Below are 19264 nucleotides of genomic sequence, written 5' to 3'. Positions count from 1 at the left end.
GACTCAACCACTTCCCTCTGCGGCCTGTTCCAGTGCCTGACTACCCTTTCGGTGAAGAAGTTTTTCCTAATATCCAATCTAAACCTCCCCTGGTGCAACTTGGGGCCGTTTCCTCTCGTCCTATCGCTTGTTACTTGGGAGAAGAGACCGACCCCCACCTCGCTACAACCTCCTTTCAGGTAGTTGTAGGGAGCAATAAGGTCTCCCCTCAGCCTCCTCTTCTCCAAACTAAACAACCCCAGTTCCCCTCAGCTGCTCCTCATAAGACTTGTTCTCTAGACCCGTCACCAGCTTCGTTGCCCTTCTTTGGACATGGAAGTCTAAGACTTCCATCTTAACAGATTAGAAATATTTAACAGGATTATCTCCAGTGCTACCTAAGAAAAGTAGGTTAGTGGTCTGTCTGCAAAAGTGCATTAAAAAAATGCATTGCTGCTATGAGTGTTTTAAGGACAGATAAATATTCTCTGACTTGCTACCATTAGCTCATCTGCTCTTGTGTTGGCATCACCATTTACCTGTTCAGTCACTCTGTTTTCCCCATTTTGATCTTCAGTGGGGATGCCCTGGTATCCAAGCTACACTTAAAGAGCACCAATGATCTGCAATTAAGTGAGAAGGCGGTGGCCTGGCTTGGCAAGCAAAAGGTGCAGGGTGATGTGGACGAAGGAGATCTTGACACCAACAAAACAGGGCAGAAGGGGGCTGACCTTAGGTGTATGTGCACAAATAAGGATATGCTGAGAGGACAGCATGATGGGGGAAGCTCACGTCCCTTCTGGGAAAATCAATGTGAGTGTGGGCCTCTGAAACGTCTGTATACTAATGCACACAGCATAGGAAACAAGCAGGAAGAATGAGAGGCCTGTATGCACTTGCAGATGTATAATCTCATTGGGATCACAGAGAGATGGTGGGATAGCTCACAAGACTGGAGTGCTGCAGTGGCTGGATACTGGCTCTTCAGGAAGGACAGGCTGTGAAGGCAAGGAGAGTTGTGAGGGAGGAGCAGGGTTGCCTGGACCTCTGCCTAGGGATAGATGATAAGAGCTTTTAGATCAGGATTAGTAGGCAGACCAATGTGTGTGACATTGGGGTGGGTATCTGCTACAGACTGCCTCATCAGGAAGTAGTAGTAGATGAGGCCTTCAGACAAAGGGAAGAAGCCTCATGTTTGCAAGTGTTGTGGTCTAACCCCAGTTGGCAACTAAGCACCACACAGCTGCTCACTCACCCTCCCCACCCCCTGGTGGGATAGGGGAGAGAATAAAAAAAAAAAAAAAAAGTAAAACCCATGGGTTGAGATAAAGACAGTTTAATAGGACAGCAGAAGAAAAGAAAATAATAATAATGATAAAAGAATATGCAAAGCAAGTGATGCACAATGCAATTGCTCACCACCCGCTGACCAATGCCCAGCACATCCCCAAGCAGCGTTCATTCCCCCCAGCCAACTCCCCCCAGTTTATATACTGAGCATGACATCATATGGTATGGAATAGCCCTTTGGCCAGTCTGGGTCAGCTGTCCTGGCTGTGCCCCCTCCCAGCTTCTTGTGCACCTGGCAGAACATGGGAAGCTGACAAGTCCTTGACTAGTGTAAGCACTCCTTAGCAACAACTAAAACATCAGTGTGTTATCAACATTATTCTCACACTAAATCCAAAACACAGCACTATACCAGCTATTAGGAAGAAAATTAATTCTGTCCCAGCTGAAACCAGGACAGCAAGCTTTTGATACCTGCTGGAAGGGCAACACAGCAGGTCACAAGCAATCCATGCTTCTGGAGTGCACTGATAATGACTTACTGATCTTAGATGATTGTCATTATCTTCTAGCTATATTTAGTTAATTTTATTAGCACTACCCACTATGGAGTTAAGCACTTCAGAGCAGATACAAAGATAACCCATGCCTGTTTAAGATACAAAATTTAAAAAATCTCTATTTTGATACATTGTTTTCTAGTACTTTCTACAAAACAGCTTGTCTCCTTTCATACTGTCATTTTTATTAATACCAGTGTAATTCAATGTTAAATGTATTAATAAACATCAAGGATGATTTTTTGCTTTTTAGTTTCTGTAGTGATCCTGGTGGGAAGACCTCAAGGAGTTAGTGATCCACATAACTGTTAACCTGAGTAGGCCCAGGCCTGTGCTGTGTTGTGCTGCATGTACAGCTTGAACTTCTGGCCTGTGTTGTGCTGCATGTATCCCTTGGACGCAGGATAACCTCAGCCAGCTCATTGCAACAGAGGAGCCTGCAAGCAGCTCCCATTTGATACCAGGCCTTGCCTTTATCTAAAGCTGCAGCAACAAGTTTTCATGTGAACATTCTTTTGTTGGACAGTAGAAATGATGAACAGAGTTGTTTTCTTGTAAGAAAATCCAGTAAGAGCTCAGAGGAGCAAAACAGAGAACTTTTGCATGGATGGGGTCTGCACAATGCACTGCGCCCTGATCAGAGGCCCATTTGATGCTGCACAACTTGGAGTTCCCATCATCTGAAGAGATGTAAGATTATCTATACTGTCTTCTCCTTTATAGTATTAGCTCTAATGAATAGCATTTTAGATAATACTTAACAGAGTCTGAGTGCCTTTCTTACTGGGATCATAACAAACCAGCACCTCCTGGTGCAAAACAGCTTCTCCTAACAAAAGCATCTTAAATTAGGTTGTTAGAAAGATTCACTTTATAGATGCAGTGGCATAACCAGGGTCAGCCCCAGCTGACAGAAAATTTGGTTTGGCACAAAGGTACATTTTGACTAAGGTTTTTCAAATCCATCTGCCACCTGAATATCATGCCACACTGCTTTCTCTAGAGGAAGATGTGCCAAGAAGGCCAGCTCTCCGAGTCTTGCAATGACAGTGATGCTAAGAAAATTGCATGACTACAATGTACTGCTGAAAGACAGAGCAGGGAGCGTGATGAGGCTAAAGAGCACAACTGTTCTTTAGAAGGTATTTTTCCTTTTTTTTTTTTTTTTTGGAAAATGCCTGCTAATTACATTATTGGGCCCCAGTCCTGAAAATTGTTAAGCAGATGAATAAACATACTGTAAAGAGCAATGAAATGGAACATGCTTTGATAATGATTTAGGAGTGGTGTGTTGACAATTATAGTGAATTAACTGTTTCATGGGAAGAATGATTTTGCTTCTCTCAATTTCCATGTACAGCATTTTGCCTCATGTTTGAAAAACCAGCTTAAGAAAGCTATAGATATATTGGTTTTGATTTAAAAGTGCCAAGCACACACTGTACAGATCTAATAGACTGTCAAAAGCAAGGAAATTCAGGTGGAAGGCTGCCAACCTGTCTTTAATTCACTCTGTTGCATATACTCCAAGTTTTTCAGAACGCATGCTTTAATACAAGAGCTATTAAGTATACCTGTATTGGATTTATATGGCAAGGTTTTGGTAGTGGCAGGACTGCATGGGTGGCTTCTGTGAGAAGACACCAGAAGCTGCCCCCGTGTCAGACAGAGCCAGTTCCAACCGGCTCCAAAACAGACCCACTGCAGGCCAAAGCTGAGCCAATCAGCAACAGTGGAAGCGCCTCTGTGATAACATATTTAAGAATCTGAATCTGAATTCTCTCAGTGCCAGGAGGCACACAAGGCGCGAACATCGTTCTTCCACTTCGATCGGTCCGCGGCTGCGTGCTCTGGAGTCAAGGGCCACAGCGCAGTCTTCCGTTGGTTTCCCCCTCAGGACACGACTGATCCAGCTCCATCTCCTCCTCCTCACTTCGTTACCGATTTTCTCCATCCCCGCCATTTCTGATGCTCGTCGTTTCTGCAACTTTTTATTTTTTTTTTCCGGGAGGAAGTAGTTGGCCTCCTGCCCAACCCCCATGACTTGGAGGGCCAGTGGTTTTTCTGTCAGGGTGGCCTTCCCTTAGGCTGCGTTGGTTCGCGGCACCTTCTTCAATTTTATCCGGTGCACCCTCCAGAGAGGGATCCCCTATCCACCACCCAGGGGACGTGCCTTCTAGCCGTGCAGCCCCAGCCGAAGGTAACATATTTAAGAAAGGGTAAAAAACACCGTGCAGAAGCAGCTGAGAGAGAGGAGTGAGAATATGTGAGAGAAAGAACTCCACAGACACCAAGGTCAGTGAAGAAGGAGGGGGAGGAGGTGTTCCAGGCACCGGAGCAGAGATTCCCCTGCAGTCCATGGTGAAGACCATGGTGAAGCAGGTTGTCCCCCTGCAGCCCATGGAGGTCCACAGTGGAGCAGATATCCACCTGCAGCCTGTGGAGGACCTCACGCTGGAGCAGTCTGTTCCTGAAGGACTGCACGCCATAGAAAGGACCCACGCTGGAGCAGTTTGTGAAGAACTGCAGCCTGTGGAGGACCTCACACTGGAGCAGTCTGTTCCTGAAGGACTGCACGCCATAGAAAGGACCCACGCTGGAGCAGTTTGTGAAGAACTGCAGCCTGTGGGAAGGACTCACGTTGGAAAAGTTTGTGAAGGACTGTCTCCCATGGGAGGTACCCCATGCTGGAGCAGGGGAAGAGCGTGAGGAGGAAGGAGCAGCAGAGACAAAACATTATGAACTGACCGCAACCCCCATTCCCCATCCCCCTGTGCCGCTCAGGGGGAGGAGGTAGAGAAGTTGGGAGTGAAGTTGAGCCTGGGAAGAAGGGAGGGGCAGAGGGAAGGTGTTTTTAGGGGTTTTTTTTGCTTCTGACTATTCTACTCTCTTATTAATAGGCAATAAATTAAATTAACTTCCCCGAGTAGAGTCTGTTTTGCCTATGACAGTAATTGCTGAGTGATCTCCCTGTCCTTATCTTGACCCATGAGCTTTTAATCATATTTTCTCCCCCATCCTATGGATGGAGGGGGAGTGATAGAGCGGCTTGGTGGGCACCTGGCAGCCAGCCAAGTTCAACCCACCACAATACTACCAAGAATTAGACTCTCAGAGCCACAGTCTTGAATGTCTGTTCTTTGCTGCATGTTGCTTGGGTTACATTTTTAGAAATAGCTTTAGTAGATGAGTGAAAGATGTGCAGGTAAGGGAAATAAGGGTATATAAAACAAAATAAACAAGGTAACTGTTGGAAAATGTTATTTAAACAGTAAGCTTTAATTTTAGGACAAGAAAATAAATTATTTTGGCTTAAGTCAACTCAGAATTTGTTAAATGGGTGCGTGAAGAAAGGAAAATACATTCCATTAATATCATATTTAGCTTGTGGTGTCTCAGGATGTGTGTATTATAAGATAGTCATTATTTTACTTTATTTAAGCTATATGTGATCATAAACATTAATAAAATAAATATTTGGATTGTTCCTTTGATAATAGTAACATTTTTAGTGATAACTTTTCACATTTTAGAGTTCACATATTGAACTCACGTTGTTTTCATTTCAGTCTAACATCTTCTAATTGAATCCTGCCATCAATATACAATTTCTCTAAAATGCCATAGTGAAAAAATGCAGTAACTAATTTTACCAGCCAACTAATGGCATATATTAAGTTGCAAAATCTCGCCCCATCTGCAGAAATAAGAACTTGTTAATTTATGGGGACTACAACCTTTAACTATTGAAGAATTTCCAGAAGAATTGCAGAAAACACTGCAGTCCTCAGAGCCTTCACACAGCTGTTGCCTAATCCAGTAGTACCTGAAGTACCTAATTTTTCTATATTAAGATGTGGTGGGTTGACCTTGGCTGGACACCAGGTGCCACCAAGCCACTCTATCACTCCCCTCCTCAGCAGGACAGGGAGGGGGAGAAAATGAGAGAAAAAAAACTCATGGGTCAAGATAAAGGCAGTTTAATAAAGGCAAAAGCAAAGGCCACGTGCAGAAGCAAAAGGAAAACAAAGATTTTATTCTCTACTTCCCATCAGCAGGTGATGTACAGCCACTTCCCAGGAAGCAGGGCTTCAGTATGTGTAGCAGTTGCTCCAGAAGAAAAATGTCGTAAATAACAAATGCCCCCCACTTCCTCCTCCTTTCTCTTAGCTTTTATTGCTGAGCAGAGGTCATTCATATGGTATGGAACATCCCTTTGGTCAGTTTGGGTCAGCTGCCCTGGCTATGTCCCCTCCCAAGATCTTGCCCACCTCCAGCCTGCTGGTGAGGGGGGAATGTTGGAGAGACAGCCTTGATGCTGTGGGAGCACTGCTCAGCAGTAGCCTAAACACTGGTGTGTTATCAACACCTTTCTAGCTACCAATACAAAGCACAGCACTATGAGGGCTGCTATGGGGAAGGTTAACTCCATCTCAGCCAGACCCAATACATAAGATTTATTGCCTTTCTAAATTTCTGCTTCTGATTCCATGTCCACACAATCCCCTGGCTTTAAGGGACCAAGCAGCTCAGCGCTTTCTCCTTCCTACATCCAAGAGCATGCATTTCTATGTTCATCCTCCTTAAGGGTTCAGTTTTATAGACATTTTCATTTGCCACTAGATTTCCAGATCTCCAGTTTGTTATTTTTATTCTCCTTTGTGGCTTTGGCAAGACATTTCTTTACGTAAACCCAGAAATGGGCTAGGCATTATTAATGTGTAGAAACCTATGTTCTGACTTGCTTACAGTCCAGGTAGAAAATCTGTACGTGCAGGAAAATGAAAACACAAAGCTCTCCTTACTGAGGAGTGAAATGTTTCTTATGGGATGCATATCTGTTGTTTGCTTGATTTGTGAGGATGAGAGTGGGAAAGCATTGCTGAAAAGCTAGCGATGAAGTGATAACTTCAGCTCCACTGGTTCCTTGACAGGATAAGGAACTCAGGGTAAGGAAGTTATGAGAAGTGTTTTGATCCTCCATATTAAAATGTCATTAATGGTGAGTACCACAAGCTCAAAACAAAACTTTGGAGGCTACAATGGAGGGGGCAGGCAGGGGAAAGCTTCACTGAGAGTCTGTAAGAAATGTATGAAAGAACTGTATTTCTCCTTTATGGGCAGGACAGACTGAATGCTTACTCTGTGGGTAAGGAAGAGAGGCAAAAAGGGTCAGCAGTGGATATGCTCTTTATTCAAGATGAGAAATGCCTAATTGTCTTAGGGGGAATAAACCACCAAGAAAGTAACTTTGGCACATTTGAAAATGATACCATGAGCCTAAAAATCAAGCAGACACTCTATTTACATACTGATCCATATGAGCATTGAAAAACCCCCACTGAGGGTAAATTACCCAAAAAGAAACCTAAATTGTTTTCTGGGGAAGTTTTATTCATGGTTGTCAGCTAACCCTTATTATCCACAATTAAACTGCGGTTAGTTGTATGTTTGTGGCAAGTAACCCACCAGAGGCCAATATCTTGCCAGTTAACTTGGCAGTTTAAATCTCTGGTAAAAATATCCCCTGAGTCTGCTTTTGTGCTATTTTGAGCATTTTCTTCTTTTTTTACTTCTTGTAATTTGACTAACCAGTTCACTTATAAATGATCTGCTTTTAGGCTGTGGGGTTGATTTTCATTATTGCTGTTTTTTTTTACTCAGAGCTATAACATTGCATGTTGATTTTAAGGACTTGTATGAAAATTGTCAGCACTACCAGGCATCTTTTCCCAATATTGAAAGAGATTTTCACTTTTGAAGTGAAGTGAATCTCCTTATTGTCCCCACTCACCATGTTTTGGTTCACATCTTGGACTGCATGAAATGGCTTCTTTCAAATGAAACTAAATCAGAAGAAGTGCTCCAGAAGAGTATATAATACACTCCAACGGCTGATGAGTGTTTGGTCTATTTGAACCAGAGTAGAGCTTATCCAAAGCAAAATCCTCCAAAACGTGCAGGGGTGGGCACTAGATCTTCAGAACCAAAGATTTCACTCTACATTTCTGCTTCCATTGGGCCACATAGGAGCAATATCCTAATACATTTTTGAACATGAATAAGTCCATTATTTGTCTCATGTTTCGTAATTGTGAAATTAGACATTTTACCATGGAATCTAAACCCAGAAGTAGAAAGTGTTTCCATTTGTAAGGCTCCTTTTTATTTTTTTTTCTTCTTTTGGTGAAACAGTCACATCAAGATTATCAGGTTATCTAAATAGATCAACAATTAAAAAAATAAAGCAAGTAGAGGAAGCTAAACAATAATCCACAAGCTTACAAGGGTTAATTGAATCTCTGCTGACAGAGAAGAAACTCTTATCTTGTTTGTCAGTGAACATGCATGTCTACTTGTAGAAAGCTTTCAAACATTCAAAACATGGAGGGTCATCACTGAAGGATTTCATATGTATTGATTGAGGAGCTTAAAATAGTTGGGGGGGGATTTGATTGCCACAGAAGTAGATGTACCTGAAATTATTTTTCACCTGAGGTATATCTACATCTGATTTTCCCATTGAGAATATTTATTAATCCCTTTACTGTACATAAAGGCAATCTCATTTGTAAGATGAAGCGAGACTTGTGACTTTTTAATAAGTATATAAAAAAAACACACCTTCAAAATAGTGGCCTTCCAAAGACTCACAAGCATGATTTGTTCAAGTCACAGTTTAATTATCTAGGGCCTTTATATAGGATTTTGAATTGATAAATGTACATTACATTATTTTTTAACTTGCCCTAGCCACCAGAAGGGTTGGCCACTACTGAGCTAGCTCACATGCTCTCAAAAAGACTGGTATGAAAAAGCTGGGTGGTACTTCTGGGAAAGAACAGCTGCTGAATCAAGCCTGTGGGAGTCATAAAAGGGGGTACAAATGAAATTATTTTTATCAGCTATAGGTGTAACCTAGGTACTGAGCTATTTATAATGAAGATGTTATAGGCATCTGCAATGATTTCATTGGCAAGCTGGCTTTTAAAAACCACTTAAATCATATACTGGACCTACTGTTTAGGAACTGCAGTGCTATGAAGCACAGCATGCAGACATTTGGGCTGTGCTGGTGTCCAGTAGACTTTTCAACCCTAAGTGAGATAACTTGAAGCAAATATGATCACTAAGAGCCAGAGCAGGGCTTTGTAGTTTTATAGAATAGAATAGAATAGAATAGAAGAATAGAATATTTCAGTTGGAAGGGACCTATTCAGTAGGAAATTGTGGTGGGTTTACCCGGCCAATAGCCAAACACCCACACAGTTTGCTCGCTCCCCTCTTCCATGAGACAGGGAGAACATAGAAAGGTGAGAAGACATGGATCAAGATAATGACAGTTTAATAGAGAAAGCAAAAGATATGCATCGAAGCAAAGCAAGAAAAACTCACGATAAAGACAGTTTAATAAAAAAAAAAAAAAAAAAAGCAATTGATGCAAAGGCCTCACTACCTCCCACCAGCAGACTAATGCCCAGCTACTTTGGAAAGACTACCCACACATTTTATTGCTGAGCAAGATGTCATATGCCATGGAATATCCCTTTGGTCAGTTTAAAAGTCAGCTGCCCTGGCTGTGTCCCCTCCCAACCTCTTGCCCACCCCTCGGAGCAAGAAACAGAGACAGCCTTGACACTGTGCAAGCACTTTTCAGCAACAGCTAAAACACTGGTGTGTTATCAACACTGTTTTAGCCACAAATGCAAAACAAAGCACCATATGGACTGCTATGAAGAAAATTAACTCCATCCTGGCCAGACCCAGTACATGGATGCTTACAGGTAACAGGGAATGTAATACACTCAATCAACACCATGTTTCTTGACCCAGAAGTTATGAGGTTATTATTTCAGAAATGAGACCCCACTGTCTGACTCAATTCTTTCTGGGGTACTGTGTCACCAAAGAACTAGCCTTTCAAGACTCAGGATGGTGTTCCAGGCAGTGGCATGGCTTACAGGGTATGTTTCCAGCTGCCCAGTAATTGCTTCCACCATGGTAAGCATGTAGCGCTTGGCTTGGCAGGTTCATGGCAGTGGTCCAGTACAGTATATCTGCCATATTGATATCCCCGCTGCTGCCCTCTATTCTAAGGAACACTTGTGTGGCTCACATGACTGTGGCATGTTTCACATTCACGGGTGACCTATGCGATGGTGTCAATGGTCACGTCCACCCCTCAACCATGAGCCCATACATATGTTGCATCTCTCCCTAGATGTCCCAATGTTTCACGGGCCCACTTACATTCCCAGTCCAGGTCCACCTGAGCCACTTCAGTTCTGGCAGCCTGGTCTACCTGCTTGTTGTTTTGACGTTCTTCTGTAGTGTTGTGCTTGGGCATGTGAGCCTCTGCATAATGTACCTTTACAGAAATGTTTTCTACCTGGGCAGCGATGCCTTGCCACAATGCAGCAGCTCAGATGGGTTTGCCTCTGCGCTGCCAGTTGGTCTTCTTCCACTGCTGTAGCCACCCCCACAGGGCATTTGCCACCATACATGAGTCAGTATAGAGATAGAGCATTGGCCACTTTTCTCATTCAGCAATATCTAAAGCCAGCTGAATGGCTTTCACTTCTGAAAACTGACTCACCTTGCCTTCTCTTTCTTTCAACAGTTTCTGCAACTTATCACGTGGGACTCCACACAGCAGCTTTCCACTTCCGATGGTTTTCTGCAACATGACAGGATCCATTAGTAAACAGAGCATAATGCCTTTCATCTTCTGATAACTCATTATATGGTGGTGCCTCTTGGGTATGAGCCACCTCCTCAGGCAATGCTCCAAAATCTCTGCCTTCTGGCCAGTCCACAATCTCTTCCAGAATTCCTGGGTGGCTGGGTTCCCCAGTCAAGCCTATCACATTATCAGTGCTACCCACTTACTTCATGTAGAGTTGGTTCCGTGATGTGTAGAGGGGATGTTTCTTTTGAACATCCAGTGTAGCACAGGCAATCGCAGTTCCAAAAGAAGCTGTGCTTCTGTACCAACAACTTCTGAAGCGGCTTGAACCCCCTCATATGCTGCTAGGATGTCTTTTTCAGTCAGGATGTAGTGGGCTTCTGATACTCAATACCCCCCCCAGCACCAAAACCCTAGAGGCTGTCCTTGGGTTTCTCCCGATGTTTTCTGCCAGAGGCTCCAGGTGATGCTATGCTCCCCGGCTGCAGTGTCAAGCACATTTTGCACAGCTGGTCCTGTCTGAACTGGCCCAGGGGCTACTGCACAAGCTATCTCCTGATTGATCTGTTCAAAGGCTTGTTGCTGCTCAGGGTCTCACTCAAAAAAGTTCTTCTTTCAGGTCACTGTCGTAGTTTAACCCCAGCCAGCAACTAAGCACTACGCAGCTGCTCGCTCAGTCCCCCCTTGGTGGGATGGGGGACAGAATCAGAAGGGTAAAAGGGAGAAAACTCGTGGGTTGAGATAAGAACAGTTTAATAATTGAAGAAAAATAAAATAGAACAGTTAAATAGGCAAAGCAAAAACCGTGCATGCAAACAAAACAAAACAAGGAATTCATTCACTACTTCCCATCGGCAGGCAGGTGTTCAGCCATCCCCAGGAAAGCAGGGCTCCATCACGCATAACGGTTACTCGGGAAGACAAAACGCCATCACGCCGAATATCTCCCCTTCCTCCTTCTTCCCCCAGCTTATATACTGAGCATGACGTCATATGGTATGGAATATCCCTTTGGCCAGTCTGGGTCAGCACTCCCCCTGGCTGTGCCCCCTCCCAGCTTCTTGTGCACCTGGCAGAGCAGGGGAAGCTGAAAAGTCCTTGACCAGTGTGAGCGCCACTTAGCACCTATTTAGCAACAGCTTAGCACTACTTAGCAAGAACCAAAGCATCAGTGTATCATCGACATTGTTCTCATCCTAAACCCAAAACACAGCCCCATACCGGCTACCAAGACGAAAATTAACTCTATCCCAGCTGAAACCAGGACAGTTGCCCAGAGAGGTGGTAGATGCCCCATCCTTGGAAACATTCAAGGACAGGCTGGATGGGGCTCTGAGCAACCTGATCTAGTTGAAGATGTCCCTGCCAGTTGCAGGGGGGATGGACTAGATGACCTTTAAAGGTCCCTTCCATCCCAAAGCATTCTATGATTCTTTCAATATCACCTTAACAACTTCTCTAGCCTGATTGGTACAGCAAGGGAAAGCTTCCCGCCATCCTGAAAAGGTATCTACTAAAACAAGTAAATACCTATACTGATTGCACCTTAGTAACTCAGAAAAATCTACCTGCCAGTGTTCCCCAGGGGTGACTCCTCTCTTTACATCCCCCGCAGGTGGTCTTCTTTGTATTTTTGGATTATTTGCACAAGAGGTCTGGCATTTCTTCATTATAATGTCCGCAGCAGTTTGCATTTTTTGGTCCTATAGCATATTTTTTAACACTACTTAACATAGCATCTGCTCACATATGAGTTTCTTCATGCAGCTTTTTAAGGAGGGTTTCCATCATTTTCTCAGGAACCAATAATTGTTTCAGTGGCATTAACCACCAACATCAATCATTTTTGGAGCAATCCAATTGTTTCGCCAATTGGTTTTCTTTGTCAGTGTATTTTGGTGGTGATAGTTCTAAATGAGATCCTGGAATCAAGGCTCCTTCTAGAGTTGGCTCCTTCAGGGCTGCCTCTTTAGCTAACCAATCTGCTTTTCGATTACCTCTTACAACTCCGCTATTTCCTTTTTGGTGAGCCTTACAATGTATGATTACAACCTCTTTTGGTTGAAGAACTGCTTGTAAAAGTTTCATAATTTCTGCCCAATATTTTATTGGAGTCCCTTGTGAGTTTAATAGTCCTTTTTCTTTCCAAATTGCCCTGCATGCATACACCACTCCAAATGCATATCTGGAATCAGTATATATATCAACTCTTTTCCCATGACTCAGCTCTAGAGCTCGAGTCAGTGCTATCAATTCTGCCTTTTGAGCAGATGTATTACTGGGTAATGCTCTGGTTTCTAATGTTTGGGTGTTTGTTACCACTGCATATCCAGCTCTCCGTTTTCCTTCCAACATGTAGCTGCTACCATCGGTGAAGAGCTCCGCTTCTGCGTCAGGCAAGGGTTCATCCTGTAGATCTGGCCTGCTGGAATACAGTTGTTCAATAGTGGTTAGACAATCATGTTGCAAAGGCTCTTGTTCCGCAATTGACAATAGTGTAGCCAGGTTCAAAGACGACACTACTTCAAGGGCCGTGTCATCTTGTTTCAGTAGAGTGGCTTGGTATTTTGCCAGTTGACTCGGGGACATCCAATGATGTCCCTTTTGATTTAAGATGGTAGTTACAGCATGTGGGACAGACACCATAATGGGCTGCCCTAGAGTTAGCTTACGGGCCTCTTCAATCAATAAGGCAGTGGCTGCCACAGCACATAAACAGGCCGGCCATCCTTTTCTCACTTCATCTAACTGCTTTGAGAAATATGCTACTGGCCTTTTCCAACTGCCGAGGGTCTGTGTCAGGACTCCCAGTGCCACCTGTTGTCTCTCATGCACGTACAGTTGGAAGGGTTTGGTCATGTCAGGCAGGCCCAGAGCAGGAGCTTCCATTAGTTCTCCTTTAATATCATCAAAACCTTTCCTGCATTCAGGGGTCCATTCTAACAATTCCCCTGGCCCCTTAATAGCAGCATATAGTGGTTTAGCAATTAGTCCAAAATTTTGAATCCATATCCGACACCACCCAGCCATTCCTAAGAATCCTCTTAATTCTCTTTTTGATTTGGGTACTGCGATTGTGCATATCAACATATTGCAGCAATGTTATATCTTGATTGTTACCTTGCCATAGTTCCAGTTCTTTTGCCAGTACATTACCAAACAGGGTAGGGCTGTTCTTAAACCCTTGTAGAAGTACGGTCCAACACATCTGTACTTTTCTCCCTGTCTCATTCAAATGCGAAGAGACACTCAGACACTGACTTTTTTCATCCACCAGGATGCAAAAGAAGGCATCTTTCAAATCTAGGACAAAGGGATCACTGCATCCAGTACTGTATCCGGGATATTGTCTTCGAGTTCCTCTGTGGGGGTTTCCTTCTGTCAATAGACAAATCTGGGCTTTCCACGCTGTTTCCTGTGGAATATGTAACTGCACAGAGTCTTCAGAGAAAGTTACTTGGGCATTTAGTTTACACAGTAGGTCACGTCCTAATAATGGCAAGGGACACTGGCATATAGAGAAATTCGTGAGTTAATTTCGTATTCCCAATTATACATTCTGTTTGTTTTAGGAACAGCCTTAGGGTTCGCTTTCCTGTTGCCCCAACAATCGGTACTGTTATTTTACTTAAAGGTCCCTTACAACTAGTGATTACTGAATGGGTAGCCCTGCTATCTATTAGAAAATCAATAGTTTCATTCCCCAGCTTGACTGGAACCAGAGGGTCGGCTGGGGAAACATTAATAATCTCCTCCTGTCCCCGTCAATTGAAATTGGAATCCTCTAACATGACAAGATCACTATTAATTCCTGGATTCCCATCTTTTTGGTTTTCTGATTTGGGCACTCATTCTTCCAGTGCCCTTCCTTCCGACAACATGCACATTAGTTTGGCCCTATTAAGGGCCGGTTTTGAGGGCCTCCTCTTGTCATTGCTCTCGCTGGTCCCCCTCTACCTCTGCCCCTTCCTCGTCCATGTCCTTTAAAACTGTCCTCATTTATAGCAGCAGCCAACAAAGCAGCTTGCAATTTAATTCTATTTTGTTTTTTCCACTTCTCCTTTTCATCCCGATTATCATATACTTTACATGCTATTTCTATCAATTGGGATATAGGCATGCCGCTCGCTCCGTCCACTCTTTGGAATTTCCTCCGGTGATAATTTCCTTCTTCTGTCTTTTCCCGCAGCCGGAGTGGGCATTCCCACTCTATATGCCCTAAGTTCCCACAATAGTAACACTCCTTTCCAGCATTCTTTCCCGTTCCCCTTTCTTCTTTTCCTGGTCTTAGCTCAGACCTCGTAGCTGGTCTTCTTCCCCCCAGCCCCCATCTCTCACTTGCAAATTCCTTACTAAAGAGGAGTCTTCCCCCCCTTCCACCATTTTACAATTATTGCTATTCCAAGAATGTTCATTCTTTTTAGTTTCTGATCCAACAAACATAACATTTCTTATACCGCAACACTTTTGGATGTCTGGTTTTCTATATAAAAAGTCATAAAAGCATCAACATACGGCACCTCTTCCCATTTATCTATTCGTCGACAAAATAACATCAGTTGTAATATAGTACTACACTTTAAAAACTCATTCTGCGGCCACATTTCCACACAATCCAATTTGTAATTTGGCCACCATTGATTACAATACATTTTCATTTTGTCTTTTGTCATGGGATCCCCTCCAAATTTCTTTCAATTTTTCAAAATACACCCAAGAAGAGAACAAGGAGGAATCTCATTGGAAGTAGTTGTCCCCATATTTTTTCCTAGAGTTTTGCACATTCAGCTCCAACCCTCTGTCGGTAAAGAAGGTGAAAGACCCCTTCTTTCACCACGCGTGTAGAAACCACCAGTCTCTCGTACACTCCACTCCGACCCTCTGTCGGCAAAGGTGAAAGACCCCTTCTTTCACCACGCATCTATGTGTAGAGACCAGAAGCTTACTAACAAATTACTGCTGCGAGCCTCTCCTGGCGTGACTTACGCAGAGCAAACAAAACAACTACTTACCAATGGACGATTCCCTGTTGTCCCGTCCAAATATCTCTTTTGCGCGTTGCACCTTTGAGTCATGCTTACCGCCCGACAATAGAGAGGAGCCGGAGGAGTCCCCGATCAACAGGTCAGTGCACGCTGGAGTCCTGCTCGGTCCATTTCTCCTTCATCGGGAATGGCAAGACAATCCGGGCAAGGCTCTATGGCAGTCCCATCTGGGTCGCCAAAATGTTGTCCCAAAAAGCAGAGTTCTTTTACCCAGTGTGCAAAAAAGCCAAATAACACACAAAGTCGAGACATTTGTTCATTTCATGTCTGCGCAGAGATGGATGCTAGGTGGTAACTCCACAAAGCTAGCACACCTTGGTTAACATGCAGTGACATTTTATACATTCTGAGTAGCTGTTATCACTTTTAACAATTCCGCTTATTCATCCTTGCTTCTATTGGTTCTCGCAAGCCTCGTCTCCACTTAAAGGTACAGTGTGTTTTAATTTTACAGCGCATGCTCAGTGGGTAAGGGTCTTTGCTTGGGCCGGGGGCTTCATTGCTGGAGGTGTGGTTTTTACTATGTTAATTAGGATAGTTCACTCATGGTTCAAGTGATTCTCACTTCAGCTTTATCAGTGGCCTTGTTTTCTCGTGCTTATCTTGGTATTTCCTTGCTTGACTGTTTTGTGGTGTCCTCCTGTTTCTTCTCTCAGAGCAGGTCTTGTTAACTGTTTACAGAGGCTGATTAACGTCCTCTGCCTTAACATCCTTTGTCTTATTTCTCGTGATACAAAAAATCACGGATGCTTCTCCTCACAGTCTGAATCCCCCCAAGGGAGAAACGGAGTATTCAGAGAGTCCCTGAAATGAAACTCAATAGCAACGAAGTTACTATTAAGCAGGTATTCTTTATTGCAGCGCTGGGCAGCACTGGGGATTCTCCACCATGAGTGCTCCACCGATCTGGTAGACTTTCAGAGATTATATACTATAAAATCCTACATATTCACAGGATTTCCGAGAAATCATTTACATAAACATGAGATTTCATGGAACTTATTAACATATGCAAATGTCCGATCCGCATGCGCAGTCGTCTCCCGTGGTGGTCTTCAGGTGGTCCTTGGGGGTCTTCAGATGAAGGCTCGTAGTCTTCTTCCCTGTGTTCGCTGATTGACCTTTGCTTCTGCGCAAACTCAGTCCTAGGATCACGTAAACGGTGTCCTTCAAGGCTGTTGTCATTCTTTTGTGACTTCCTATATTCCATGCATTTGTTCTCCCAAGGCCCAGTTGTCTGAGATGGGATTATCCCGGAGCCCCCTTATCTTACAACCATTTTAACTACTCCCTAAATGACAAAGGCCTTTCTTTTGTTTAGTTAAGTGACTAAGATATTTAAAATGTCCTCCTTGCCCCTAGGCTTTAATTCTTTCAGGAGGCATTTTGATGCAGTGGCTTTGTCTATCTTGGCTTTAACCCTTTCACTCGCATATCTCCAACACTAGCAAACTTCCATCTGGACTAACTGATGAGTAGGAAGGGGACTTGTGAGTGTGGAGTGCCCATGGGACAAGCGTGTGAGTGCATGTGTTCGTGTTTGCTAGTGAGCATTAAGCTGGACTAGCTGGTGAATAGGGAACTCATTAAGCAGGTAAGAGGGCTTGGGATCTGGGCAGGGGTACCAGGTAGACAGAGGAAACCATGCCAGTACTTGGGGGAATCCACAAACATGCATATGCTTGTGACTCTAGAGGGCGATGCACGTGTGCATTCACTAGTGACCTTCTATCTCTACCAGCCAAAGAGAAGAAATGGGTCTGTCTGTGTTTATGTTTTATGTGAGTCCTATACATAGGTGCTGTTGAAGGCAGCACCTTGCCAGCAGCAGTCTGCGTAGCCAGCCACATCGGTGTCCTGTGTGCATATTTCTGCAGTACATGCTCACCTTTACTACTGGTTGAACCTGCAAATGGTGACAACCACATCCCTCAGCCTGGGCAGAGGTCCTGCATCCCCAGGCACAGCAGACTAGGCTCCAGTGGCCAAGCAGGAGAGAGTCCCAGGCCAGAGCTTCTGGAGGCTGCAGCCCTTAACATATCCCAGCCAGACCCAGTACAAAAATACTGGAGTAAAATTCTCACAGGATTTTTACATAACAACTCCAGCTCAGAAGCAGTGCTCTCCTCCAGCAGAGCTCACAAATAAGGAGGCAGCTTTTACTTTCATTGGCCACTGCCAGGAGTTTAAATACCCAATAGCATAGTGGTTATTGCAGGCACCTGAAAAGGCAGGAAACCTTTGTTTAAACACCTTCTTTACATAATTTAGAGTGGGAATTGTAACAAACACAGATCTCTTACTTTCTAGGCAAATACATTGATTGTTTGGCTATAGGGTATTTAAGAGGCTGACTTTGGCAAGCTCACCTGTTATAACTGTTCTGCTTTCTATAAAACACTTGTATAGTACAGGACTGCAAAATGCACAGAGCTAGCAAGGGACACACCAAAGGACAGCCTAAAAGATAAAACACACTTATTAGAAAACACAGCCCTGGTTCCTATGCAAAGGCATATATTATATAACTTGTGTCATTAATTAGAAAATGCAAACACTCTGGGAATTAAAGGCCAAAATTAAGGTTATATGCCTTACCCACTATAATCCCACTCGCAGTCTCTTTTTTTCCTCTTTGTTCCCTGACTCCTGCTTTTTTTTTTTTGCACAGAGCTGCTCTGGGAGGGGAGAAGGGCTCAGGCTGGGGTAACCTTGCTGCCTTCTCCAAGTATATTTTAAAGAGAAATCAGGTGTTGAAAGTTTCAGTGTTCAGACCAGGTCAAGGAGGTCAGGTGTGGTGAGGCTTTCAGAGGCCAAGAGGTTTCCATCAGTCAGGCCTGGGTAGGAAACAGGTGTGGTGCTGTGCAGGAAACACCTGGGTCAGCTGGCTTGTCTCTAGTAAATGTGGGTAGTCCCTGAGGAAGAACCTAGGTTGGAATTTTAAATTTAGCCATCAGGCCTGGATTCACTTCATCTGACTTTAGTTATTGTCGTGGTTTAACCCCAGCCAGCAACTAAGCACCACACAGCCGCTCGCTCACCCCCCGCCCCCCGTGGGGTAGGGGAGAAAATTGGTAGGGTGAAAGTCAGAAAAACTCGTGGGTTGAGATAATAACAGTTTAATAATTGAAGTAAAATGAAATAGAATGGTAGTAATAATAATAATATAATACAATAATAATAATGTAAAGCAAGTGATATACGACACAATTTCTCACCACCCACCGACGATGTCCAGCCCGTTCCTGAACAGCAATCGCCCCTTTTTTTCCGGCCAGCTCTCCTCAGTTTATATACTGAGCATGATGTCATATGGTATGGAATAGCCCTTTGGCCAGTCTGGGTCAGCTGTCCTAGCTATGCTCCCTCCCAGCTTCTTATGCACCTGGCAGAGCACAAGAAGCTAAAAAGTCCTTGACTGGTGTAAACTCTACTCAGCAAGAACCAAAACATCAGTATCTTATCAACATTATTCTCATCCTAAATCCAAAACAGAGCACTCTACCAGCTACTAAGAAGAAAATTAACTCTATCCCAGCTGAAACCAGGACAGTATCCACCCCTTATTCCATACCATTTACGTCATGCTCAGGTCCCACATTATCCAATACATCCTCATTAACCACCACCCCACTTATTCTATGGACCACTCCTGTAAAATGTCTGTAAAATGTCCATAAACATCCACAAATGTCCACATAATG

Source organism: Platalea leucorodia, assembly GCF_965183815.1.
Source record: "Platalea leucorodia genome assembly, chromosome: W".
NCBI classification, from domain to species: Eukaryota; Metazoa; Chordata; class Aves; order Pelecaniformes; family Threskiornithidae; genus Platalea; species Platalea leucorodia.
The sequence above is the reverse complement of the archived record's forward strand: the minus strand, read 5'-3'. Positions refer to the sequence as shown.